This window comes from Crinia signifera, chromosome 1 (genome assembly GCF_055691185.1).
Source record: "Crinia signifera chromosome 1, ASM5569118v1, whole genome shotgun sequence".
NCBI lineage: Eukaryota > Metazoa > Chordata > Amphibia > Anura > Myobatrachidae > Crinia > Crinia signifera.
The window spans coordinates 75887605-75915362 of NC_139217.1; the positions used below are offsets into that span (position 1 = coordinate 75887605).

At 43.0% G+C, this 27758-nt stretch overlaps 1 protein-coding gene across 7 annotated transcripts in view; it reads right to left on the reverse strand.

Moving 5' to 3' along the window:
* The window catches only part of APBB2 (amyloid beta precursor protein binding family B member 2), a 290968-nt gene that overhangs the window by 198044 nt on the left and 65166 nt on the right, over positions 1-27758 (reverse strand). For all 7 annotated transcript variants that reach the window (XM_083165764.1, XM_083165763.1, XM_083165761.1 and 4 more), the window contains exon 2: positions 22690-22762. The gene's annotated coding sequence lies outside the window, so the exon portion shown is untranslated. The remainder of the gene's footprint in view (positions 1-22689; positions 22763-27758) is intronic.

Sequence of the window (27758 nt, forward strand, 5' to 3'; positions counted from 1 at the left end):
ACACCCAACAGCTCTTTTTTTCCAGATGTGTGTGTAATGCCCCTTTGAGACCGCACTTAAAAACCGGTATTTGCAGATTTTCAACTGTTTTAAAATGGTAATCTGTGCGGTCTGAAAGTTGCAGAACCACTTTACTGTTTTTAAAAAGCCATTTTTGTTAAACAGTTAAAATGGAGGGTCCTACCCGTTTTAGACCCGGTATTTTGGCTTCAAAATCGGGTCTGAAACGGTATTTAGGACCCAGCCAATGAGCGGACCCAGCGCAGTGAATATTTAATGAGCGCTCATTAAATATTCATAGGCACTTCAACCCCTGAACGTGGGTTAACAGGTAATCTGTAATGTTGCCATGTATTATATCACAGATCCCTAACCATGCATGTCTTACTTCTCTCCTGTGTATCACAACTGCAATAATAATTTCCACCCAGGTTCTACCATCTTTCCCATCAGAGACACCTAATTCTCCATCTGGACTCTGTTTTGGGATCGCCATTGGCCACCTGGTCACCTGCTATTATGGGACTACACCTTCAGATGTCAGTGTGGTAATATGCAAATTACATGCTATACTCTAAACTATAAATTGTGCTGAGAATTGAATGTCCACAGGTTTACATTTTTATACAACATTGTAACCCCCTTTTATGACTTGCAAAATTTCATATGCTATTACAGCTTTTTAAATTTTATCTTTAATAAATTCTATATTGTAAAGGATACCGTTCTGCAAATTTTTGCTCATTATATTCTTTTCAGCCCGCGCTGGTACACACACCCCTAATTTCCACCCATGAATCTTTTAAAATGAGCTAGCCAGTAATGAATACACTTGCGGGCCAGCAGGGGGAGCTAAGACACCTGCACTGTAAGGGGTCCCTGTGGACTGGAGTTGGGAAACGCTGCTGTAAGCCTTACCCATTTGTTTGCTGGCAACACAACTGGTCAGAATTTCACAACTGGCATATATGTAAGCTCTTTAAAGTCCAGAAGCTAAGTGGATCTGTCTGCTAACACTTCTCTTCAAATGCACTTCTAACAGACAGACATTCCTTAAGCGTGAGGCACGCAACCTTACTATCTCCTAATATGTATACAGAGTATAAGGATCTATATGGTGTACCTGAATTTGTAATTCTCCAGCACAACCAGTCATTAGCAAGTAGAAATATTTTTAGGATCAATGAATATACACATTTAATTATAGGTTAGAGGTTTCTTGGTTGTTATGAGAAGCACCCACCATAGAGGATCCACAACGGTCATATCCCATGCAAGGTTAGATATAGTATTCCCTTCATTGTAGTCTGATGTGGATGCTGATAGAAATACAGATACAGATAAGTGGGGGGCCCATACACACTGGGCAAAGGGTCAACTGTCATTTGCTCCCCTAAGTTACCAAATGTGTGTTCCAACCAGCCAGATCGGACAATAAATCTTTAAGTGCATGTCCAGCTTTAGCCCAGCTGCTCAGGAACATGCCCAAATACTGATAAAAATAGGTTGCATTCTGTAAGGCCACACCCCCATGCTGAGGCCAATCGCCCTTTGACTCACACCCTCTTGAATTGAAGACTGCATTTGTTGGGAGATATGCCTAGTGAACAAGGTGTCCATGCTTTAACCCATTGGTTCCCAACCTTGGTCCTCAAGTACCCCAGTACAGTTCACCTTTTCTAGGTCACCCAGCAGGTGTACAGGTGTACTCATTATTCACTGACCGTGGCTGTTTTTACCTATGGGCTGCAGCCTCGCCCAGGTAAAATCCACCACTGTTCTCTGCCTATGAAGCCAGATGCAGTCTGTGAGACTGCTCTGGCTTCAATGTGACTGGCAGTGACTTCTTATTGGAAGTCCGACCTGCCAGTCACTCAAGGCAGTCCAGTAGTGGCTCTTACCCTTGATGAGGAAGGGGGCAGTTGCGATGCGGGGCCCCCCTCTCCTCTGCCGCCGCTGTGCTCCCGTTCGCTGGTCCCCTGCACAGGGCCAGCGCATGCGCAGTAATCTCAAACATACTACGCATGCACTGGCCCAAGCCTCCATGGGCTGCCTTTGTAAAAGCCACGCTTGCTATATAAGAAACTAACAAACAAAAATAATAACAACCCCCAAATGACCAGAGCCCCAGTCTCTACTACTGAAATGTTAGGATGTATGCTAAATAAAAACATAAAAATCAGAACATGGAATATTAATCAGAAAAGTATGAAACACTGTGTTTGCAATAGTGGGACAGTTACTATATATTACTGTTGAAAATATTTTATATACTGTTAAATGATAAACCTCTGTGCTCATTTTTTTTTAGTATTAGGTCTTTGCGCTGTAGTTTTAAGTCAATGAACAAACATTTCCCATAATGGTTGCAAAGAAAATATGGGCTCAAAATTAACTGGATAATAGTCTGTGATTCGCAGACACTGGTGCAGAGTACAATATACAGTAGGTGCTGCATTTAAAAGCAGCAATTAGTTTTACTGCACAATCAACCCAGTTCTGCCTTAAACCTAGTTGCTGCTTTAAATCGGAAAGCTACAATCACAAAAATTGTGCTGGTGACTGCAATGAGCAGACTATTAAATTTTGGCCTGGACATTTGTATATATTCCCTCTGATGGAACAGGACAAGTCAAAGGGCGGTATTCAATGAGCCTGATTCACCAGGTTTTTATGGCCATTTTGTGCTGTAAGGCGAATTTCTGACTAAAGCGGTGAATCACCCTATTCAATGACCAGATAGCGAATAAGTTTCAAGGTTTTTTCGCCATGAGTAACAATAGCTATCTTTTTATGGTGAAGTGAAATGTGGACTTTTAAAAAAAAGTGTTTTGTTTTTTACATTTGGTGTTAAAAATCAGGAATTTTATTCTGAGGAGGGGCATGCTATTTTTATTCATGTGCTGTAAGCACATGAATATATATTTAATTTAAAAAAAATAATATTATTTTTTTTTTTTACATAGGCCAGCCAGCAGGGGGCCGGAGCCGAGCCGCTCATTAGATATTCATATATTCACTTCACCCGATCATTACATATGCATGATCGGGTGTAGTGAATATACCCGGTCCCCTGCTGGCACCCCCGGGGGGGGCAGCCTGTGCTGCCTGGCACCCGGGGAGCCCACCTCCCCCCCACAAACGTTTTTTTGCCAGGATGGCCCCTATTGCTTCAATATGCCAAGCTGAACACAGAACAATGCAATAGAGCGTAGTCCATTCCCCATTAAAGAAAAGAGGGCTAGATTAGCGCTGTGAGAAGAAAAGTGACCAAACAATCGGATAAATTCGAATATACATGCAAACACATCAACTGCAGCAGTAATAGAAAAATAACTCAAAAATATAATATCTAAAATATATGGCTTTAATGAATATTAAAATATATTAGCAGAAATTATCAAGTTGACTGCAATAACATGCTACTAAACATAACAAAACCATGCAAAAGGTAGCTGTGAAATACAGTGTCGGACTGCAGCATAGAGGGCCTACCGGGGAAATGCAGTAGTAGGGGCCCATGTCGGGGTATGACCATCTGCCACAGAGGTTTGGCTATCTTTTAGAGTGTTTCCCAAAAGCAGTTCTAAAGGCACTGTAACAGTAAAGGTTTCAAGAATATCCATGAGTTGGAACATGACATATTTAGTAGCACAATTTGAATATACTATTTGTGTAAAAGTTACATTGTTGGGGCAGGGTTGCCGGCAGGTCCCGGTAAAAAGGGCCGTGGCCAACAAGAGGGTATGGTCACCCCCGTGCAAAAAAAACAAAAAAATGCTTAGTAGGAGCAGGGGGTGCAGGCGAGCAAGTACATCTACTCAGAAAGAGAGAACTACCTCTCTATCCTGCTCAGCACACGGCACTGAGCAGCGTATGCTGGGCTGGGGAGAGAGGCAGTGCTGCATTATGTCCTCTCTACTCCCACTGCCCAGCTCTCTGCAGTGGGGAGGTGAACCGGGGCCCTGGTAAAAAGTACCGCCCCCCTCTCAGCGTCACTGTGTAGGGTGCTTTGAGAACAGCATTTGGAAACCACTGCATTAGAGAGAACACGGTCAGGGCCCTTTGATAAATATGGTATGCCATCAGTGAGTCAACACTCAATAGGTCAATGACTATTGGTCAACACCTAAAAAAAGAACAGGTGTTTTTTTCATACTTAACTATCCAGATGGACGTAGAGGGAGAATATAATAGTGTGCACGAAGCACGGCCAGAGAAGAAGTGGTACATTGATATCATATAGAAGAGAACGGTACAAGCTCAGAATAATTATGGAATTTTGCAAGATAATGTGCCCTCAATAGCAGCACAGTATTGGTGATTAGTTCCATCAAAGCATGGCAAGGCTGACTAAGTCACGAATAAGCAAGATTAGTACATTCATAACGTTGTTCTACTCATTTCTTTTATTGGAACTTTCGTGTTCATTTCATGATATTACTGTGGGTGATGGATAAACGACCGCATCAATTCCCATTAACACTCCACCACCTCCAACAATATTCCTCGCCTGGGCTTATGATAACATGATGCAATGTGCAGTAACCACATTATTTAATGCTTCTACCGCAGCTTGACGGCAGGTATCAGGTCATTAAAGGAATCTTGATATGTTACAGAATAATGCTCTCGCTACCTTTCCCATAATCCCTTTCAGCAAGCAATTATGGACTTTTGATAAATTCAGAGATGCTATTTTATTAAAATCATCAAGAAGCAAACAACACAATAAAATAGAGGTTATAGTTTATGGATTCAGATGGCAGTTACTGCTATAATGATTATGGAAACCAATATAGCCACAGGAGCTTGATACACGGTTGTCTCTGCAAAATGTGAGCTTTTATGGCAAATGAGAATGGAAAGCAACTGCGCTCCCATCATTGTAATTTACAAGCCCTAAGTGACACGAAATGAAACGTAATATTCTTCATGTGTTTCTCGGAAGCAGATAACATAGTATACCGTATTATGGTGTGTACACCCTGAAAGCAGCTAACTATATATTTTGCTATTCCCTGTGCTGCAATAGCCTGAGGACATATGTTGGAGGCAGCTATTTATGTTCCAGTTATTTGTGAAACTATCCACCTCCTATTTTATTTTGTTCTTATATTTGGTTGTGGTGGTGGTGTGGGTGGGGGGGGGGGGGTTGTTTACTCCAAGTCAGAACTCTTTATGACCCAGTAAATTCATAAATATTCCTGGAACAATGTGAAGAATGATAAGAAGTCACCTTTCAGGGAAACACAACTATTTCCTGGAAACCAATTTTTTTTTTTTTTTTTATCGTAAGTCAGATGATTGGCTCATAAAACAAACAATGACATTTATTGTTTCAGATTTCTGTAGGCTCTATTTGTATGTGCTTTGCGCGGCTGGCACTACAGGTATATACTGTGGCGGGGTTACAGAAAGGGGGGGGGACTGGTGTCGGCTGCATAAGGTAGAAGGTGAAGCACTTTCAGATTTCAAATATTAAAATTCCAGACTGTTGGCTCTTATGCGTTTGCTTCATACAGAGTCGAATAAGGAAAACTGGCATTTCCTATACAATGTTGGTTTGTAGCTTAGTTCAATATGGCCGCCTTGCATAAGTTTTACAGTATCTGGCTCAGACCAAAAGAAGGAAGGGATTTTTATGCTAGAATCAGTTCTAAATCCACGATTATAGGAATGTGCCGAGTTTGTACTGGGAATAAGCTGTGCCTGATAGCATCATTACCTGTCCCTCACTCAGGGACTTCATTGGGACACGTCATACGCTAGGCATCCTACTCCACTGTTCAGGTGCCAGTTGGAATTCAATCAATTTCAACTGTTACATGGAGGTCAGGTTCCCCAGTGACGCCATGTCCTACTATTCTCCTGGCTTGTAATGAGGAGGGCACTCATAATGGAGAGACTTGGAGCTTATATTGAAAGAATTAGATACATAATTAAAGAAGGGAAGGCACAATTCAATTCAATTGAACTTTTGAATCACCCCCAGAGAGGCCATGTTAAGCCACATAAAAAACAGGATAAACCTGACCAAAGTCCTGGGTAAACACAAAAAAGTGCTGTTAATTGCTGGATAAATTATCACACATTTCACCTCACCAGCATGAGGGGATGCAAGCTGAGATGTGTCTCCCCATTGGGTGCCATCTAGTGGCGACTGCAAGGATAAATAATTGAATTCCCTTCAATGTGTCCCTAAATACATAAAAGTAGACAAACGGCAAAATTCTGTAATGAAAATTGTAAAAACAAATTTTAATACCTGTGATTTATGGCCAATGATGAGCTTAAATTTATGTGGAGGTCTGGAGCTGTTGTGCCATCTTTCCCCACTATTAATCTAGTCGTTTGGGGGCTGCTCCACTGCCAAATTTATACAGGTATGCAAAGGCATTCCTGGCTCGGATAGCTAGCCAAGAGCCTATCGGCTACAACAGGGATGTGGAACCTTCGGCCCTCCAGCTGCCCATCCCAGTATGCCCTGCAACAGTTTTAGTATGGCCAAATAGCAAAACTGTAGCAGGGCATGCTGGGATGTGCAGTTCAACATCAGCTGGGGGGGCTGAAGGTTGCCCCTAACAATGGCCACACATACACTTTGGTCATGAAGAAGAAGTGAAAAGTTTGCATTAGCTTCTAACACATACTTTTTAATATTTTGTACAATAGTTTCTTATTGCCATGTTAAGAAATTATAGTTATCAGGTATAAAACCCAATAATTAATAAATATGCCCCTTCATATCTTTTTAGACATGGCTTCACTTAAGGTGGCCATACATCTACAGGTCGATTGTCAGATTGGGCTGGTTGGATCAAAAACCTGGTAATATCTGAATGACAGTCTTTGGCAGTTTTTCAGCATTTCAAAGCAAATGGTCAACTGTCATTTGCTCTCATCCATTACCAGGATTTTGTTTCAACCAGACCAATCTAACAATTGATCTGTAGATGTATGGCCAGCTTCAATGACAGAAGTTCCCTCATATCCTAAGCCTGGGGTAGCCAACTCCAGTCCTTGAGAGCTACCAACATTTAAAGTTTTCCAGATCTCCTCACAGAATCACAAGTGAAGTAATTAGCTCCACCTGAGGATCTTTTAAAATGTGTTAGCCAGTAATGAGTGCACCTGTGCAGCAGCTCGGTTGTCTGGAAAACGTGAACTGTTGGTAGCTCTCGAGGACTGGAGTTGGCTACTACTGTCTGGATTTGAAAAAGAAAGTATTAAGCAAATTAAACATACTGCACATGTAATCTTTTAATGAGGTAATAAGACATGGGCCAGATTAATCAAGCTTTAAAAAGTGATAAAATGAAGATGGATAAGCAACCAGCCAATCAGCTCCTAGCTGTCATGTTACAGGCTGGGTTTGAAAAATGAGAGGTAGGAGCTGATTGGCTGGTTGTTTATCACTTCACTTTATCACTTTTTGAAGCTTGATCCATCTGGCCCATTATCACATGGCAGTGGTGCGTGCAGGGGATGGGGGGTTCTGAGTACCCTGAAACGCCGCCTGACAGAGAAAAAAAATGTTTTAAATGATTTTAAACCCATTGCTGCTGCCCATGATTAAGCCCCGTTCCCTTTTCAAAGACTTGTGAATAGCAGGTTGTGAAGAAACAGATAACCTGCCAAAAGAACACCCAGCTACTGCTGTGATTCCTGCAGGGCTCGGTCCTGTCCTCACTCCAAGTACTTGATGCTGCTGCTGCCCACTGCCTAGAGGCTCTTGTAAGAGGCTTCATTACATGTATGCATGTAAATACAGTGTATGTGTGTGTATGCAACGAGCATTTACCTCCACCCTGGCCAATGAGCATTTACCTCCCTATGGCAATGAGCATGGAAGGCAACAAGCATTGAACCCCCTATGGCAACAAGCATGGAACCCCCCTGGCAATGAGCTGGAACCACTGGCAATGAGCATGTAGGTAAGCGGCCCCAACAATGCAATTAATTCCAACCAACAGGGGCTATTCTCCTACAATTACAAGACCCCCATAGAGGCAGAATAGAACCTGTGGTGAGTGCAGTGAGCCACAGAGCCTGCAAGGAGATTGTTTGCGATTGCCCCTCTGTCAGAGTACCGGCGGGTGGGATTCCAATGTCTGTATATTGACCGTCGAGATCATCCCTCTCTGGAAACCCCCCCTTGCAAATCCTGCATTTGTCCCTGCATGGGTGCACCCATAGGTAAAGCTTAAAAATAAATCACAAAGTTGCAGGTTAACCAATTCCTCTTACTTTGTTACAAATTATGTTGTTCTCCATGAGAGCAACACTAGCAGTGCACGATTATTGTAAGATCAGGATGTATTCATTAAAGTGTGCCTTGGTGATAATTCCCTGGAGTAATTAAAGCAAATGAGAAAAAAACTCTGCTGACAAGACTCAGTCAAGTTCAACGTCTAGGGAGATCAGAGAGCAGAGAGTGGTGTACATACACGGAATGCTTATAATCCCTGGCACTGAATCAGGCAGTCACCATTTACATAACACAATGCAAGCAGAAATAATGCAGAACAAACAGGGCTGCCAGAGTTTTAGCCCCCAGGCTACAGGCAGTTTCAATCAGAGCGGTATATAGGGTTGTTTAGATTTCAAAAATTAAAAAACAAAACTGGACACTTTTAAAGAGATCCTGTGGGCACAGCACCCTATAACAGACCCCATAACATGGGATTTATATTGCCATGAAAGTAAAATACAGGCTATACAGATGCATCATCGTACATAGCCTCAATACGCTTCAGTATGCATTAGGACACTAGTGATATACATCCATACACAGTGCAGCGGGATATTCTCTGGGCAGCGGGGGGGGCAAGCATTCGCACACCTGGTGGCCGGTGTTACAAGTCTAGCAAAGCAGAGAGCTTAACCAAACCAAAATGACCAACATAGCCAGGTTTTCTGCGCAGTACATGCGCATATATCACCAGCACACACTACGCAATGTAGGCAGTATTATGATGTAAATGATGATGTTCTCTCTCATTCATTTTGGTTTTGAGAGTAGGAGATAAAGTGATCCTTCCAGGCCAACTGCTAATAACAGAATGCCCACCAGTGACAGCTAGTAAGACATAAAACAAGGCCAGCCACCATTGACAGAGAGAAAACGGAACGTATGGTATCCCTAAAGGTAGATAGTTCAACAAAGGGCCTGATTCAGAGGTGGATGCTAGATGCACAAGAGCTGCTGCAAGAACATATGTAAAAGCAGCAGGAGGCATCAGCTTTGAGCCAACTGCGTAAACTCTCAGGTTACTCGGGATGGGTGTGTTATTTAATCTAGCGGTGTCAGTGACGCTACAACCAAGGGCACAGCCAATGGTCTTGGTACATCCCAAAATTCAGCATAGGATCTGTACTGCGCAGCACAGGTCCTATGCATGTGCAGACCGCAAACCATCGTTAATATTGAGGGGATGCAGTCATTATGGGGGGAATTTACTAAAGGAAATTTGTAAAAAATAGGTGTATTTGTATCCAGAAAATGAAATACACTTATTTTTGACATTTACAATCCCGAAAATACGGCAATTCGTATTGATAGCACATCAATACGAATTGCCATATTTTCAGGATAGTAAATGTCAAAAATAAGTGTATTTCTGGATACAAATACACCTATTTTTTTACAAATTTCCTTTAGTAAATTCTCCCCTATATTGTCAGCATCTAGGCCAGTGATGGCTAACCTTGACACTCCAGCTGTTGTTGATCTACACATCCCAGCATGCCCTGCATCAGTTTCAGCTTGGCCAAATAGTAAAACTGTAGCAGGGCATGCTGGGATGTGTAGTACAACAGCTGGAGTGTCAAGGTTAGGCATCACTGGTCTAGGTCGATACTCAAAACCTAAACACAAAATGTTGACACATTGAAAAGGTCCATATGTTAATAGTCGCTATGAGTTTTTCATGTTTTTTTTTTTTTTTAAACGACTTGTTAGGAACATCCCAGTAGGCAGAGAGGGAGAATAGAATAGTGTGCCCAGCGCAGCAAGTAGCGCAGCACAGTTATACATGGACAGATAAAAACACAAAAACTCATGTTGACCTTTTACCATGTCAACCTTTTGCTCGCATTGACCTTTTGTCCGTCTTGAACTAAAGTATGTCGACCATTTGCATGCGACATCCAATAGTGGTTGGCATATTGACTGTCCACCTAATAACCCATAGCCCCACTGAGGTGACTCAGCCTACTCCTGGGTTGGGATCATTTGGTCTACAGCAAGTTGGTCGACAATCATTAGGTCAACACCATTAGGTCGACATGAGGATAGGTCAACATGGGTTAAGGACGACATGGTTCTTGTGTCCATGTTGACATTTGGGTAAAAAACTGTCAAAAACCATGTGTCGACCTATTGACTGTCGACCTAGACCATGTCGACCTAATGCTTGTGTCAACATAATGACCTGTTGACCTAGAGCCATGTCGACCTAGAGCCATGACGACCATCATGCTGTAGACCAAATGACCGTATCCCCTCCTCCTTGCTCACCAGTTACAAAATAAAAAAATAAGTCATAATGTAAAAAATACATCTTGCCATCAGCCATAGTGAATTTGATGCCCTAGGCAAGATTTTGACTCAGAACCCTTCAGCTAGCCACACTTAGCAGCTCTCACCCATAGCAATCCTCTTCTACCAGGCCAGAAATAGACATTTTGGTGCCCTGTGCCAGCAGGAGCATTGGCACCTGCTCACCCCAAAGGAGAAAGGTCTCGCTGAGGAGGTCGGGATTATGAAGGTAAGTATACCAACATCGGAATCCAGACTGTTCTAATGCCCGACAGTTGTGATCTCGACTGACAGGGGCTATTCTCCCTCGTGGGGGTACACAACCCCTATAGGGGGAGAATAGAACCTGTGGCGAGCGCAGTGAGACACCGAGCTCACAGGGTGGTGAGTGCAGTCAGCCCGCAGGGTGCTTCTTTTGTGCTCCGCCTCCTGTCGGAGGACCTCTGGCCATCCTAATCCTGTCGATGCCTGCTGTCAGCAGAACCGACCCTAGGCTTGAAAGGTATGCCCCTGGGCATTTGCCTAGTTTGCCTATGCCTAGGGCCAGCTCTGCCATCAGCCTCATAGGGCTTTTATGCAAGTGAGCATACTTTGCCTCCCCCAGCAGGTCTCATCCCTAGGGCAAATCCACCACTGAAAAAAACGTACATTTCTAAATCCGGCCCTCAAGTGACTTTATGCATTTGCATCCCCACCACACAATGCAGCAAATCATGGGCGCCAGGCTCTGGTTGGAGATCTGCCCCACATGGCTAAAGTGGCCGCTGCAGCACTGAAGGGATTAACCTTTTTCTAAGGATTGAACAGAAATGAGGCGCCATTTGTAAATGTGAAAATAGTTGGCAAGGAGCATGACTGCAGTGAGGGTTGCGTGGATCCAGGCTGCAGGGTAACATACCTCCCAACTGTTGCCGAGCACGATGCGGGACGCAGCTGCTGCGCGGCGGAAATTTTGGGGGCGTGGCCTATACTCGGGGGCGTGGCCTATAATCGCGGCTCTCCCGTGAGGCCACGCCCCCATTTTGCCGCTATGGGGGCATGACCCAGAGGCTCTGTGAGCCTCTAGCCATGCGCCCAGCCCCCTGGCTGCGGGAATAGACACTGTGCGCATGCGCACAGCGTTTATTCCCCGCTGCTTAGCAGCCGACAGGGGGGACTCCCAACAGCCCCCCCCCTCACCGCGGGACACTGCCGGCCGCGGGAGGGACAGCGGGACAGGCCCTGATAATCGGGACTGTCCCACTGAAATCGGGACTGTTGGGAGGTATGGGGTAAGGCAGGCCTCTGCATGGGGTGTGGTATGACTCACCGACAGTCGGGATCCCGACAGTCATTACCCCGACGTCGGGATCCCGACTGCCTGGCCTCAGACAGCGTGGCCACCTATTCTATTCTACCTCTATGGGGGTCGTGGACCCCCACGAGGGAAAATAGCCGCCGGCCGTCGGGAAACCGGCCGTCGGTGTTTTAACAGTCGGGATCCCGACGTCGGGTTAATGACTGTCGGGATCCCGACTGTCGGGACCCCGTCCGGCACCCCTCTGCATGATGCTGGGACAAGGCATAGAGAAGTTCTAACACTAGAAACAAGTGCTAACAGTAACACAGATAAAATACACTGTACATATCACGTTAAAGCACTGTAGCTGATCTGAAGCACCTCAGTGTATTATTACTCGGTAACATGTTTAAGTGTATTTATATTTAAGAGGGGTCTAAATGTATTATTTAAAGTAAAAATGCACTTACTGTATATGACTGTATGGGGAATGACCATCATCTATGAAATGGGAAGCGTCAGCAAATGCCCTTTCCCTATCCAGAGGGCTGATGGTTATTAAACAAGCATTTTCTTTGAAATGCAAATAGGTCTCCCTGTGTCTCTGCAGAGGGTACAGTAGCTTTGCAGGAAACACATTTTGTTTGAAAGAATTTTCAGTACATTTGTTACAGTTATATGGAAGAAATGGTTTTAGCCAGTGGTTCGCTCCTTTGAAATTAAATATATATTTATTTATATGTTGTGAGATAGTGTGATTGGATGAAAAGGGTATGGATCATTGGATAGACACCAACTAGGTCGACAATCATTAGGGCGACACCACTGGGTCGACATGCAGGAAGTAATGTATAAAATAAATATTAGGGGCACTAGGAACCCCAAAACTCTAAACTGTGATATACCTGCTGAGGAGCAGGCGAGGCTGAGAGGTCTTTTGTTTGCATAGTAGCAGCCCAAACATGAGGGAGGAAGCCGCGAGTTAGTGCCCTCCAAAGAGGCTGGACTACTTTATTTTCTGACTGACTTATGCTGACAGTAAAACATTACTTGATTTATAATATATTTACTGCATGCTTAATTTTCATTTTCAGCTCACTGTTACATAATGGACTTGTAAATTTGAATTAATAGTCTATGCCTACAGAAGTGACAACTCATTCTGCTATGTGATATGACTGGGAGAAGGAACGGTACTTGTGTATTATCATGGCGCCAGCCTGCGCTACGTTGTCAGCGTAGCCCAACAGCTGCCCAGCGTAGTGTCCCTGCGGCAGCCATGCATAGTCAACGTAGTGTCCCCGGCATGCAGCGTAGTCACCGTACTATCCCCAGCGTCCCTGGCAAGCCTAGTGAGTGCCGCTCACACAGCACCGGTAACCGCCAGATCCCCTGCGACGGCGGAGGGGAGCTCCATTTGCCGAGCGTCTCATACGCTTGTGCGTCTCAGTAATTCTTGCGGCAGGGTACGGCAACCCGTAGGGGTTCGGTAGCGCGTGCGTCTCCTGCACAAGGGGGGGGGGGCGCAAGTGCGTCTCATGCACAATAAAGGATGCATTTGCCAGTGCTCCATGTTACATACTGGCAAATGCCTCCATTTCAAACCCCCACTATCCATGCCAGCCCGAAGCGTGGCGAGCACAGCGAGCCCCGCCAGGGGATGCAGTATGCATCCTCCCGACCTGTTCTTACCCCCACTATACATGTTGGCGTGGAGTTGACTTTATAAAGTGTGGCTAACGCAGCGAGCCACCGAGTGTGTGGTCTCCTTTTCTTCAAAAGGCGTCTGAGTGCCACCTTGGGATCCGTGTATGCATGCAGGCCTTAGCAGAGGAAGGCACCAGGTGCAATTACTTGGTACAAGCAGTGTATATATGGGTTGGGATCATTTGGTCTATTGCATTATGGTAAAGTCATTAGGTCGAATCCATTAGGTCGACATGCTAAAAGGTCGACATGATTCTAGGTCGACATGGGAAAAAGTCGACATGATTCTAGGTCGAAAGGTCATTAGTTCGACAGGTCATTAGTTCGACAAGGTCATTAGTTCGACATTGTCTATGTCGACATTCACAAGGTCGACATGGGGTTTTTCACAGTTTTTTACCTGAATGTCAACACAGTCGACATGGACACAGTTTAAAGTGCACTGCATCCCCTCACATCGCTCGCTGCGCTCGCTATGCGTCGGGCACGGTGCCTCGCTACGCTCGGCACACTATTTTATTCTCCCACCACGCCCTAGTGGATGGTAGGGCATGAAATACCGCCTGTCGGCACATGTTGGCTCAAAAAACAGTGAAAAACTCCATGTCGACCTTGTGAATGTCGACATAGACAATGTCGAACTAATGACCTTGTCGAACTAATGACCTGTCGAACTAATGACCTTTCGAACTAGAATCATGTCGACCTTTTCCCATGTCGACCTAGAGTCATGTCGACCTTTTAGCATGTCGACCTAATGGATTCGACCTAATGACTTTCTACCATAATGCAGTAGACCAAATGACCGCATCCCACATATATATATATATATATACACATATATATATATATATATATATATATATATATATATATATATATATATATATATATATATATATATATATATATATATATATATATATATATATATATATAGCGAGGTGTAGGCGGCGGCACTCACGGCATCAGAAATAAACTCAAGCAACTACAGAAGGAAGCTTAACGTTTCAATTCTCGATTGGAATTTTCATCAGAAGCAATTTAACAAGTGACAAACAATGGTTAAAATACCTGATCCAGGGGGGGTGCACAGCTGCCCGTCCTGAGTGTCCGCTTCCGCCGGCGTCCACGTGCAGGGTCAGGCGCCGCCTGATGATGTCACGGGCGTCAGCCGGTCGCTAGGGAACGGAACACGCTGTCAGTCTGCGTGAATCCGTATAGTACAAGCTTACACATTCAGCCTGTGTCAGCAGGTTGGTCATACACATACACATTAGGTACAAAATAATAGACAGCGTACCTATCAACCCTAGAGAGGGCGACCGGGCAAAAGCCCTCTTACAACATAAGGCCCGGTGGATCCATACTCTAGACAGTGTCAGCCCTAATGGACTGAATGAACAGTTGAATCTCAATTGCTTTTTCTAGACAGCCACGTTATTATTAATAATGCTACATTACTATTAGGATGCTCCCAGTTGGACTCTGATAATCTGTGTGATTGATCTGTTTATAACGATTGTTTGTTTTTCTTTCTCCTCTATATTTCTATTATATAGAGTGTGTATTCACGTTTGTTTACTTTCTTTCCCCCAGCAGACCGTCTCCTAGTTACCAGCTGCCGCTATCCGGGTCATGTGACATGTGTATGACCAACCTGCTGACACAGGCTGAATGCGGAAGCTTGTACTATACGGATTCACGCAGACTGACAGCGTGTTCCGTTCCCTAGCGACCGGCTGACGCCCGTGACATCATCAGGCGGTGCCTGACACTGCACGTGGATGCCGGCGGAAGCGGACACTCAGGACGAGCAGCTGTGCACTCCCCCTGGATCAGGTATTTAAACCATTGTTTGTCACTTGTTAAATTGCTTCTGATGAAAATTCCAATCGAGAATTGAAACGTTAAGCTTCCTTCTGTAGTTGCTTGAGTTTATTTTTGATGCCGTGAGCGCCGCCGCCTACACCTCGCTATCCATACCTGCATACCGTGGAGGGCACCTGGCCTTTATCTACCATTGGAGGGGAGAGTGCCGATACTGGACTTTGTAATATATATATATATATATATATATATATATATATATATATATATATATATATTTATTCTCATAGTCCGTGAACTCTAGAGTGGAATGTATGGTAGAGTCATGACAGTAGAGCGTCTTGCTGGGCCCAGGTATTTTTCAGGGGGTGTGAATTAATTGCGGGAGGCATGGCCATGCACCCTTAGAATAAAATAAAGAACAAGTTGTACTTTAAACATCTCCCTGGCCACACTGCAGTAGAAAGTGCTGCAGTAGCTGCTGTTGGCGGACAATGGCATAAGACCTGGGCCCGGGTAATTAGTACCCCCCTCCTAGCGCTAGTTATGACTTCTAATAAAACTATATGATGGTCCTGGGGATCAGCGGCACTGTGTTTCACAGACACCACTGCGCACAGGATTCTCCGCTTATCCTTCCTCTATGAGACCACACTGGGTATCTGGCCAATGGAAGTCTGAGGACGAGCTTCTACAGCAAGGAGACCCAAAGCTAAGTGCTGTGTCCAGAATGTAGCAGATACCACAGGCCATGAACCATTAAAAAGGTATGTTAATAGATTTTAAACCCCCCAACGCTATGTGGGCTCTGCCCAATAACTAGCAGCTGGGTATGCAGCGCTGATACACTTACACAGCTTTCACACCATCCTGCCACAATACCTCACATATTTCTGATATGAATGATACAGAAATGATCATATATTAGACCTAAGGGTTTATAGAAATGAAATAGAAGGCCCACTTTGAGAGTTTGCCAGGGCCACCAAGCCTCTGTGCTCCTGGTCTATTAGTGTTTGGAAGCAGTTGTGTCATATCAGGAGGTGAGAGAGCAGGACAAGAAGGTACAGTTGGGTGAAGTGTAATGGCATACAAAAGACATGTGGGGACGACTGATGGAAATTTAAAGAGATCTGATGGCATGTGAGGAAGTCTGATAGACATGTTAAGAGCATGTGTGCAGGTCTGATGGCATGTGAGTAGGTTGAAAAGGCATGTAAAGGCATAGCTGAAGGTCCGGTGGCATGTGGAGGAATTTTGGAGTAATTGGTGAGGTGCCCTGTCTGTTTAATTTGTAAAGAGCCCCACCATATCTGATGAAAGCCCCTTGGGGAACAGCATAACTTCCAGGTTCAATCTCAGAGTAACAATGCTCAGGACAAAATCACAGGATCACTTATATGTTTTGAATACTAAAGAGCATATTAGCACATTACATTCAATCCAATCAATTCTAGTTTCTGGATAAATTGTTAATGACACTAATAACATCAGTTCGAGGCTATATGTTTTGTTTTCTGGGTCAGCCACCATTTGTGATCCTTCTACGCTTTGCAAAACAGACGCTAAGCTGCTGGAAATAATATTTTGTCACAATGTTGTAAACAGCTCACAGTTTAATTGTTCCATTAATTGTGAGCAGAGAGATAATTCCCGGTGAATGTAAATGTTTTCAGCCAACTGCTTTTCCAGCTTTTGAAAACAGAAGCCATATCTTGATAGAAATAAAAATGAAATCTCCTAAATCCTGCAGAAAAGCTGATAAAGCAAGGTGCGATTGAGTGGGCGGGAGGTGCTAAGCCGCGGGCTTACAGCTTATTTATGGGAAGCTTCTTGCAAATCGCTCCACTATCAAAATGTGCTAAGGGATTTCTAGAACATAAAATATATTACCAAGCAGAATAGTCTACAGGTACTAAGTAACTAGAGGGGGGACTATATAAATGCTCAGATTTCTTCTGGCAGGGATGGACAATGTGCAGGGCCAGATTTAGATTTCTGGGGTCTCGTAGCAAGTAACGTGTAGAGACACAAGTCAATGAAATCCCAGTATCGAAGTAATATAATATTAGTACAGTATACATAATCTGTCAGACACTGTGTTGGTTATCTGGATCCCAACAGACCAAAACAAAACCAGAGGCTGTTTAATGTATAATGTAATATAACAAGGGCTTTGAATAGCACACAATACAAAAGACACAACTCAGATGCGAAATGAGTGGTGTGCTGTTGGAGCAGAACATCAACTCACCCGCGTACCTTGTCCCGGATTTGCAGATTTTAATACACAACCACATGGGGCTGTTAACGAATAGCTATCTTGGGGATACCATAAACGCCAAATATTTTCGCACTTACTCCTGGCGCTATCAGACTGACGGCTAATCGAATCACCCCCTTGACGTTTCAGTATATCAGAGTATGTACCAAAATAAGTCATCTTATTTTATATTTTAAAACAAAATCCAAGGGTGCTTCCAAACTTTCCAGGGGATAAAACATACATTTTGAAATGTCGAAGCGTATATACATGCAGGATAGGACTTGCAGACATTCATGCAATCTGGGAGATCCCTGAAGACTGAGGTGTTGGGTGCATGGCACACTGAATGCCATCATTATTACCCTTACCACTGCAGTGTGGTGACGTGCCCCTATGACAGTTCACTGCAAATCATGTCATCAAACACCAAGGCTGCCCAATTCACTGGAGATAGGAGCAAATCCAAGAGGCTGAGTTAGTCTCAAATCTGGGACAGCACCCAAAAATTCAAGTTTCCCAAATATCCCAGGAAAGTCGGGAAGTATGTAGAGTATATGTCCAATAGTCACTAATGCAAAACATCCCACATATAACTAATAAAATACATTGGAGCAGGTTAAAAAAAGAAGACGGGGCTCAAGAGAGAAAGCGGCCAAGAAGGCAGGCGGGACAGAGGATCAGACACGGAAAATAATTACACAAGAGCAAATAGAGAAAACACTGGGGAAAACTCTAGCAAACAATAAAGCTATAATTAATGGAAAACGAGCTTAGTGTCTACATCATATATAACATGGCCCAAAACACTTATGATCTAAAGTGAATGGAAATTGTGTTATTGCAACCATTGTCCTCATACACGGGGGAGGCTAATCTCCTCCCCAGGAATGCAGAACACCCCTTCATGCTGGTGTCTTGCAGACATTCTGGGAGAATAGACCGTTATAAAGACAGATTAAAAGGATGGGTTTGGGATTATGTGTAAACGACGTAATGCATATGTCATATGAAGTGTGCACATACAGCAGGAGTTAAAAGGGAATGGAGGAAGAGTGACCTTGGACAATCCCAAAATGGATTTGCAAGTTACCACTCTGTCACACAGAGAGTTTGCCGTCATACAGCGTTTGTGGAGGTTTTTTCTGTGCATTTTAAAAATGCGCATTTCAAAAGTAGAGCAACATGATGACTTACTTACATTTTTTACTTAAATTGGACAAAAGACCTACTAAATCACTCAGTATGCTAATCGAGGCTTAAGAGGCAGGTTGTATGTCATGTGCACATTTGTCTGAGTGACACAAAATATTTAGAGACTGTTGTGAGAATGTCGAAGATGATGAAGGTCCCGGAAGGTCTTGTACACCAAAAAACACACAAAGGCCCTTATTCTGATTGAGTCGAACAGCTGCGCGTGCGGACGGATGGCCAATGTTTTGTTTGCGCATGTGCAGAGGTGTTTCTGTGCATGTGCGAACGCCTCGCACGTCCGAACACAGCGTGAATTCTGTTCTGAAAACGATCGTATGGAACCATCTGAGCAGGGGGTGTAGAGGGGCCTAAAGGGCTGTTTGGGGTCATTACCATATGTGTACACCCCGCGTTTCATGGGCGTTCCCATGAAAACGCTGGACAAACGTATGGTAATCCTGCCATGACGCACGTGTGGGGGACAGACAGCTGACATAGCCGTATACCTGCTTTCACACAGAATAATGTCCGAGTGGTCTGGAGCACTCGGGGCTGCCTTACCGCTTGGTCCATCACTCGATGGTCGGTGGCCATCAGATAATGGGGGAGGTTCCTACAGATGGGGGAAGTGTTCACAGCATTTGGACGGCGTGAGCGATCCGTATGATAGGTCGGGCTAAAAACACACAGTGCGCGTCCGAAATACGCATCTGTCCGATTCAATCAGAATAAGGCCCAAAATGTGGAAAAATTATTGAAAATTCTTCCAATTGACCATCTACTGAGCATCTTAATGAGAGCAGAAATGGTATATATCAAAGAAGAAAATGCTAGGAAAGTGTTGCATCAATATCTTAGCATGACAAAAGTTTGTACTAAGACGTTCCCAAGGCTTCTGATTACCGAGCAGAAAGAAAATCAAAAGAGAATTTACAGTATACAGACATTCTGGAACAAATTCAACCGGATTCACACTTTGTAGAGAACGTTATTACCGGAGATGAAACATGGATTTACTAGTACGAGACAGAACGCCAGCCCATGCACAACAAAACACCTTCATCACCAAAAGGCAATTTCAAATTCAAAGTCAAATTAATTATTTTCTTTGATATCAAGGGTGTTATTTTGGTAGAGTGAGTGCCTGAAGGTGCAATAGTGAACCAACAACACTACGAAAAAACTTTCAAGTAACTTTGCGGAAAAGAATCCAGAGGAAGAAGCCAGAATTGTGGATAAATGGTTTCATCTTCCACCAGTACTATGCACCAACCCACCCTGTGAAGCAGCTTTTGGCCAAGAAACAGATTGCAGTGCTAGATCACCCTCCATAATGGCTAGACCTAGCTCTGTGCGACTTCTTCCTTCTCCCTAAAGTCAAATCTGTAGCCAATGGAACCCGTTTTGCATCAGTTGCGGAGTTAAAAAGGTAAAAAATGGAGCGGATGAGACCGCTGACAGATAATGAGCTACAGCACGGCTTTGACTGACGAAAAATAAGAATGCGGCAATGTGTGGATGCAGTGGGAAGTACGCAGAAGGGGAACGGACTTAAAATGTACTTAACATAATTAAACGTTAATTAGAGCACCAGTCTCGTTATTTAATAGCCATATTTCTACGGTATAGAACATTTTTTCTGATTCTAAATGACATTTTATGATTGTATTTGTAACAAGCCTTTCACATAGTGCTGAGTTGTGACTGAGGCAGCACAAAGCTTTCTCCAGCAAAACAAATGCTTTCAGATGTGTTTTTCACAACACGGCTGAATATCACTGTTAAAGGCCGCTCGCTTTCAATATAAATCTATTTAGCGCCCATCAATATGTAACATAGAAGAGTTGCAGCACAGCATGCTGTAAGTCAAAAGGCCATTAACACTGTGCTACAGGAGAAATGCCATACACTCCGATCTACAGAACCTATACTAAACATGACAAATGCAAAATAAAAACCCATTACTAGAACAAGTAAACAAAGAATAGATTGGCCATCTGTGCACTAAATAAATGCGGAACAACATTAAGCAGTATAAATGCAGCCCTTCTGCTTCTACACCCACTTTTTTTTTGTAGACTTAAGAAACGATTTTGGGTTACTTTGCCCGGGATGGCGAATTGTGTAAATGTCTCAGAGCGATGATACAGCCGTGATAACAATATGGTTAGGTATCTGCATATTTTATTTTTTTTAAAACCTTTTATGAGAAATGCAGATGAACGATGAGGGCAAAATTGCCGTTTAATTACTCATTGCTCATATTCAGCACACCCTGTGCCGTGGCTTGTAGATGGGAACTGCCAAATCAACAATGCAAATGTTATTGCAGGAAACGGAATTGCAGATGGAATGAGAAACGATAGCAGGGTTGGGAAAAGTGCCGATGATTAGTGTATGTAATGACATGTTTATCGAATTTATAGCAATGTTCTACAAGGCAGTCCTGGCAGTAGGAGTACAACCTTCCTGAGTGGGCGATAGGTCTTTCAGCCAGTCTGACCCTTTTATTGCCTCTGAGTTCCCTCCAGTTAAGCTGCGTAGGCAATGTAATTCTGCTTTTTACTGTTGCGTCATAATAAGACTAACAGGATAGGAAGAATGATGTAAAGTCAAATAGGTTGAATTCGATGGACTAACGTCCTTTTTCAGCCATAATTACTATGTTACGTAAAGTTACGGGGGCACTTCATACCCTCCAACTGTACCTTTTGCCTGGTACAGTACCATTTTTTTTATGGCCTTTACCTTTTTTGGGGTCTTTGATTATAAGTATAGGAAAGGGGGTGTGGTCACACCCGCTTTACCCGTGGCCACGCAGTCTTTCCGGATTTGTACTTGTTTCTGCTCTTCAGATGTTGGAGGGTATTTCACTTTCGCACAATGGAATTCAATACGTAATGATTCGTTTGATATTAGTGAGTTTGAAGGCTACATTTTTACTAAGTTCTAGTTTCATTACATCAAAGCCTTGCCCACTTTCTAAAAATAAAAGCAGTTTATAGGAGGATAAGGGTTGAGGATTTGACCTAATCTTTGACTAATATTGGAGTCTCCCATTTATTCTCTATGCTTTAGTACATTCTGTTTTCTTTAATTTGCTTACTGTAGATCTATACTATATGTGCATGGTGGAAGTTGCATCACTGACATTCACTTTGTCGTACAGGAAGTGGATGTTACACAGGAAGAGCCTCTAGACTAGATTCAGAAGGATGCGATAAATAAAGGCACAATTCTTCAACTCTCCAGAGTCTTGTGGTGAACAAACACACACACACACCCCTATTTAGATGTTGTCACACGTCTGGCTGTGATGGGACAAGTTCTTCAAGGGACAGATTTTATGGCATTTGACGATGCCATCACTGTTCAAATTCAGGAAGGGTCTGAGGCTTTTGATAAAGCAGGCACATTCAAAGGGAAGATCAGGAGGAATAAAAAAGTTTAATGGGATATGCTTGTCATTGAAAAATGTCAATGTATAGATAAGCATTTAACACTGTTGTGCAAAACACCTCTGAAAGTATCCCGTCATATGCGGAAAGACTGAAACTACTAGCAAATAAACAAATTAGGGAAACGACTGTGTGAAACCTATAATGATGTAAGTCTTGCACATTTATTACATGAGAAAGAATTAACATTGGACATTGCTACTAACATCTCACATTCTTTTCAGTTTACACCACTTTAATTCTGCAGTACAGATTATGATAAACCAGTAACAGAACACTTACTTCTCATTTCACAGAAGGAACCTCACTATATTAAGACTGTCTCGCGACTATGAAGCCTACGCCATTTTGGGACCATGGTACCATGGGATTATTAGACTGTACATACCACATACATCGCAAGATGCAAGCTTACCTTATGGCAGTTATTGTGTTGGCTGTGTTCAGATTGCAATTTATTGGATTTCTTCTACGACATGACTTGAATTCTGAAAATAAATAAATGATTGAATGTGAGAATAATTCAAAACCCAACAGGACTAGAATTCAGCACAAGAGCAGAACTATTCAGTTATATTCTGCCCTCTGTAACCATAACCTCCTGATGCAGTAAATAGACAACATGCACCAGTACCCCTGACATTCTAGATACAACCTGTGGGAGCTTACAAAAGGGCACTCAGATACAGTGGTACTATTGTATGTGTCTGTATAATACAGTGTACATTGTAACATACCCAATATTTCTGGGACTTTACTGGGTATCACAAAAAAATATGGAGTCTAATACTAATAGGTTTCGCGATTAAGGTTTTTTACATTAAATGGTCATTAATGGCAAATTAATTTAAAATATAATGTAATGTGTACCTGGGTTTACTTCTGGGATGACTTAATTGTGAATAAATACTGACCTACAATGCCAGTCCTATTACGGTCAGGAAGTGTGCTAATTATGTCAAAGCCCACAGCCCACAAAAGGAGCGGAAACGGGTGTGCTGTGTCCGCACACTTTGATTGCTATGAGAGCAAACCTTGGTGCAGTTACTATAGAAACCAACTCCGCACCCTTGTTCATTGGTGGTCCAGCTCCACCATCTAATTCATCCTGTAATAGGAGTAATGATGTATAATGTGTTACCGAAACCCTACAAAAGAAAGGTGGCCTTCATCAGGGGTTTCGTCTGTACCCCTGTGGGCCAGTTGATTGATTGCATAGCAATTAAAGAGTAGGTTTTACACTATTGCAATGATGAGTGATTAACTTAGCAATAAAATAATAATTGGCCCTGGCCTTAATTGATTTAAAATGACTTACCAAACAAAAGCAACACAATACATTCACAGTGTTACTTAAAATCTGTGGGCTAAATTGCCTCCATCTACAAGGCAATCCTATGTATACAGTGGGAAAAACAGCATTTGTTTTGTGTCAAACTGCCATGCAAAAAAATCTACAGCACTTTCCAGTGGAGCTGCCTAATGAATGGCTCATTCTGCAGTCCTAATCAATCATGGCAGCCTGGTCAAAGATCTACCATAAAATCACTAATCTCATTTTTTAACAAATGCAGCAACTTGTGAATAATGATCCATCTGTAAGACATAAATTAGTAGTGACACGAGAATGACTGATTTCTGTATGTCACCTAACCTCCAACACAGAATGAAAGCGTGCAGGGCAACAACACAATAAGGGAGATGAAGTTCATCTCAGAGGGTGGGCATTAAAACTAGGTGGTATTTATCAAAGCTCGGAGAGAAATAAATTAATTAACTTCTCAAAGCTTGGAGAGAGGAGAGATAAAAAGTTCTACATAGATAAAATACTAACCAATCAGCTCCTGTCATTTTTTAAACACAGCCTGTAAATTGTAAGGTAGAAACTGATTGGCCAGTACTTCATCCCTCAGAGCTTTGAAATTTTAATTTCAAACTTTCACGGCATCTTACTAGATATATCTATCCCTATGCACTTATTGTAATAGCCACTTTAATGTTTCTCTCAAAACAGACTTTTATGGTCCATACACACTGGGTGATCTTGAGCTGAAAGCATCTCACTTTTACCATTCGAGCTTGTTTCAGCGCAAAAGCCGCCCTGTGTGCATGGCTCTGGGTACCACTTCACAGTTTGGGAACCACAGCAGTAATACTTTTACTTAAACATAAGGCTATTAACCAGCCCAACATACATCTCTCCATGTACAGTATCTCAAAACAAACAAGCAAGGGCTGTTGGGAACTGTAGCTTATTTGGAGTTTCTTAACTGTAATGTGTAGTGCGGTGTGGTGCCAGACACAGGCACAGATGACTACTTCCTGGCTGCTCTGTGCCTGGACAGGAACTACTCAGGGAGGCAGACTAGGCAATAACTGTGGGCATAGTGTAAGGGGTGCTACTAAGGCAAGCAATGTGTATGGGGCACTACAACTGTGGGCATAATGTGTATGGGGCACTACAACTGTAGGCATAATGTGTATGGGGCACTACAACTGTGGGCATAATGTGTATGGGGCACTACAACTGTAGGCATAATGTGTATGGGGCACTACAACTGTAGGCATAATGTGTAAGGGCCCTACAGATTATGCAATATTGTACCGATTTAGTCCAGTTCAATATTGTATAATGTGTACACAAGATCTGTCGTAAGATGCACACATCATATAGTATGAAAATATATCACATGTCCAGGAAAGGAGGGGAAATTTAATACAATATCTTGTCGTATTCAATCATTCTAAAGTGTACATATAGGAGCACTACAAATGGGCTTTTCCAGGGCGGGATGTACTAAAGGGAAAATGCGGTAAAACAGGGGGCGATACCCTATAGAAGCCTATGGCCTTCTATCGCCGCCCGCGCGACCCCCCCTCCCGTCCTCCATCGATCTCCTCCTCCCCCAGCAGGTGTCACAGCCGGGAGGACATCCGGCTGCAGGGGGGAGGAGGAGACGCAGGGGGACACTGATAGCCGCCGGGATGTGACACCACAATACAGGTATCGTGGGGGTCTCCGTCACCGCAACCCGATGCTAGCTGCATATGTTAGTACATATTCGGTAGCATCGCAGCGGCTGGCAGGCGAAGGGCGGCGATATATATTAATACATCCCTCCCCCAATGAGAAGATACCCCTTTAACATTTTCAGACATTTTCTTTGGCGCCAAAGTTTATAGTTGCTTACCAAAAAAAATATTGCTGGCCCTAAACATAGTCCACATGGACTGCGAAGTAAAAAAAAAAAAATGTTGAAAAAAAGTGAAAAGCTCACACGTCGATTATTATGTTGATCTTCTGACCATGTGGACCAATAATGGTTGACCTATTGCTGTCAACTGTATTCCCCCATACCGATTTAATTTGAATAGTGCAGTTCAAATTTTATAAAATATGTAAAAATGGAATTCAAATACACATACCGGTAGATGCATTGTATCCAAATACATTATAAAGGAAAACATTCACTAACTAATATAGTTAAATTAAGCTGAAGAACAGAAACTCTAAGGGCGGTATTCAATGAGCCGGAATCGCCAAGTTTTATGGCGATTCCGGGGTTTTTTCGTGGCTGACGGTGATTTTTGGAGCTCCAAATGCGAATCACCGTATTCAATGAGCTAGAATCGCCGTTGACGACCGGTGAATGAAGCTGCAATCGCCAAATGTTTTCCTGTACAAATCGCCGTTTTTTGTGTATAGGATTTTTCATGGGGAATCGACGGTAGTTGAGGGGAATCGCCAAAAGTGTATTCAATGTGAAGTTGGCGATTCCTTTTTCTTCTTTCATATCGCCGTTCCTCTCCGAGTGCCCCTCGTCATCTTTTTATGGTGAACTTTTATAGGAACATGTGAAATAATTGGTTTTAAGTGCTCTATTTAACTATGCAAGTCTAATGTATTATTATTTGCTGCCCTTGTGTGATGTCATGGTCGTAGAAGTGCTATACAAATATATATTTAATTTTTTCAGGTATTTTTTTTTTCTCCCACAAAGCACTGTTCTTACCCATGGTGCACCTCACTTACCCATGATTCTCCTCCCCACCTCACTCCTTCGTTTGCCCTTTGACCAGATTTCCCAGCGTTTGCCGTCTGCTGTATGGGAAGCGTTTGTCCAGGGTAATTTGCTTGTTTCTAGCATTTATCTGCGATTTTTTAAACAACTGACTACATTAATGAGGCTGTGTAGGGAAACGCCGGTATGGCTGAGAATCGCCGTTAGGGCCGGCGATTCTCAGCCACGTTGAATAGGGTGACTTGGCGACTCCCCACGAATCCCCATGCATGGCGATTCACTGCTAAAAACCGGCGATTGGCAGGCGAATGTTAAATCTGAATCACTGTAACCAGCGATTCAGGACATTGAATACCGCCCTAAATGTGTTTATCCAGAAAAAGAAAGTCCTCAGAAGCATCTACTGATGTCCCCAAATAATGCTATCAAGCCATACTGATTGGTTTAATAGGCACATCATAACAATTGACATTATTCATTGTAAAATAAGTACAAGTACCAGTAAAACATCCATCCAATGATTTTGCCATTATGTCTCCTTCAAGCAATAAGAATTATCACAAAGTGTTCAATCATGATAACAAAGGACTACGTGTCCAGGGCATGGGACCTTCTGCAGGTGAATAATTGTTGCTGCGAGCAATGTATGACCCCCTTTAGCTCCCATCACTGCTGTAGTAGAAACCAGATCGTGTGCCTGCTCCTTACTAGAGCCAGGCATTATTAATGTCATTACATTTTCAGCCCAGCGGTCTGCGCTATATCAGTTTCCCAGAAGTTCTCCCTTGCAAGTGAATGCAACAGTCCATCAGCCCTCACATTTAATATTCCCATTTTATGTTGTTAGTAAACCGTATTCCCCCTAGTCAGAGTGCAGCACATGGAACAGTGGGGCAGATGTATTAAGCCTTAACAAGAGATAAATGCGAGGGTGATAAAGAGAGATAAACGTCCAGCCAATCACCTGCTAGCTGCCATGTTACAGGCTTTGTTTGAAAAAAAAAAAAAAGTCAGTTGGCAGGTGATTGGCTGGACGTTTATCTCTCCTTATAACCCTTGCATTTATCTCTTGTTAAGGCTTAATACATCTGCCCTATTTGGTCAGTAAGGGATCTCCATTGAAGAGGCCGTTCATGCCATCTGTTTTATAATTTTATTATAGTTATTGGTATGCATAACCTGTATGTATTGGTTTCCGTGATTGTACAATGCTGCCATATAGGTTTAGTGCTATATGAATAAAACATAAAGCTATGTGTAATATTAACATTACCAAACATAATTCTGTGAACAGACACGGGTTCTAAGATGTGTGACTTATTACACTCGCTATTATTTTTAGACGCAATCTGTCATGTATTAGCAACGGTGAATGTGAAGCATTAGGGAGCGACACCTGGACCCATTATACATGCAGAAATCTACGCACACAAACCATGAAGTGTTTCGCTATACAACAAGA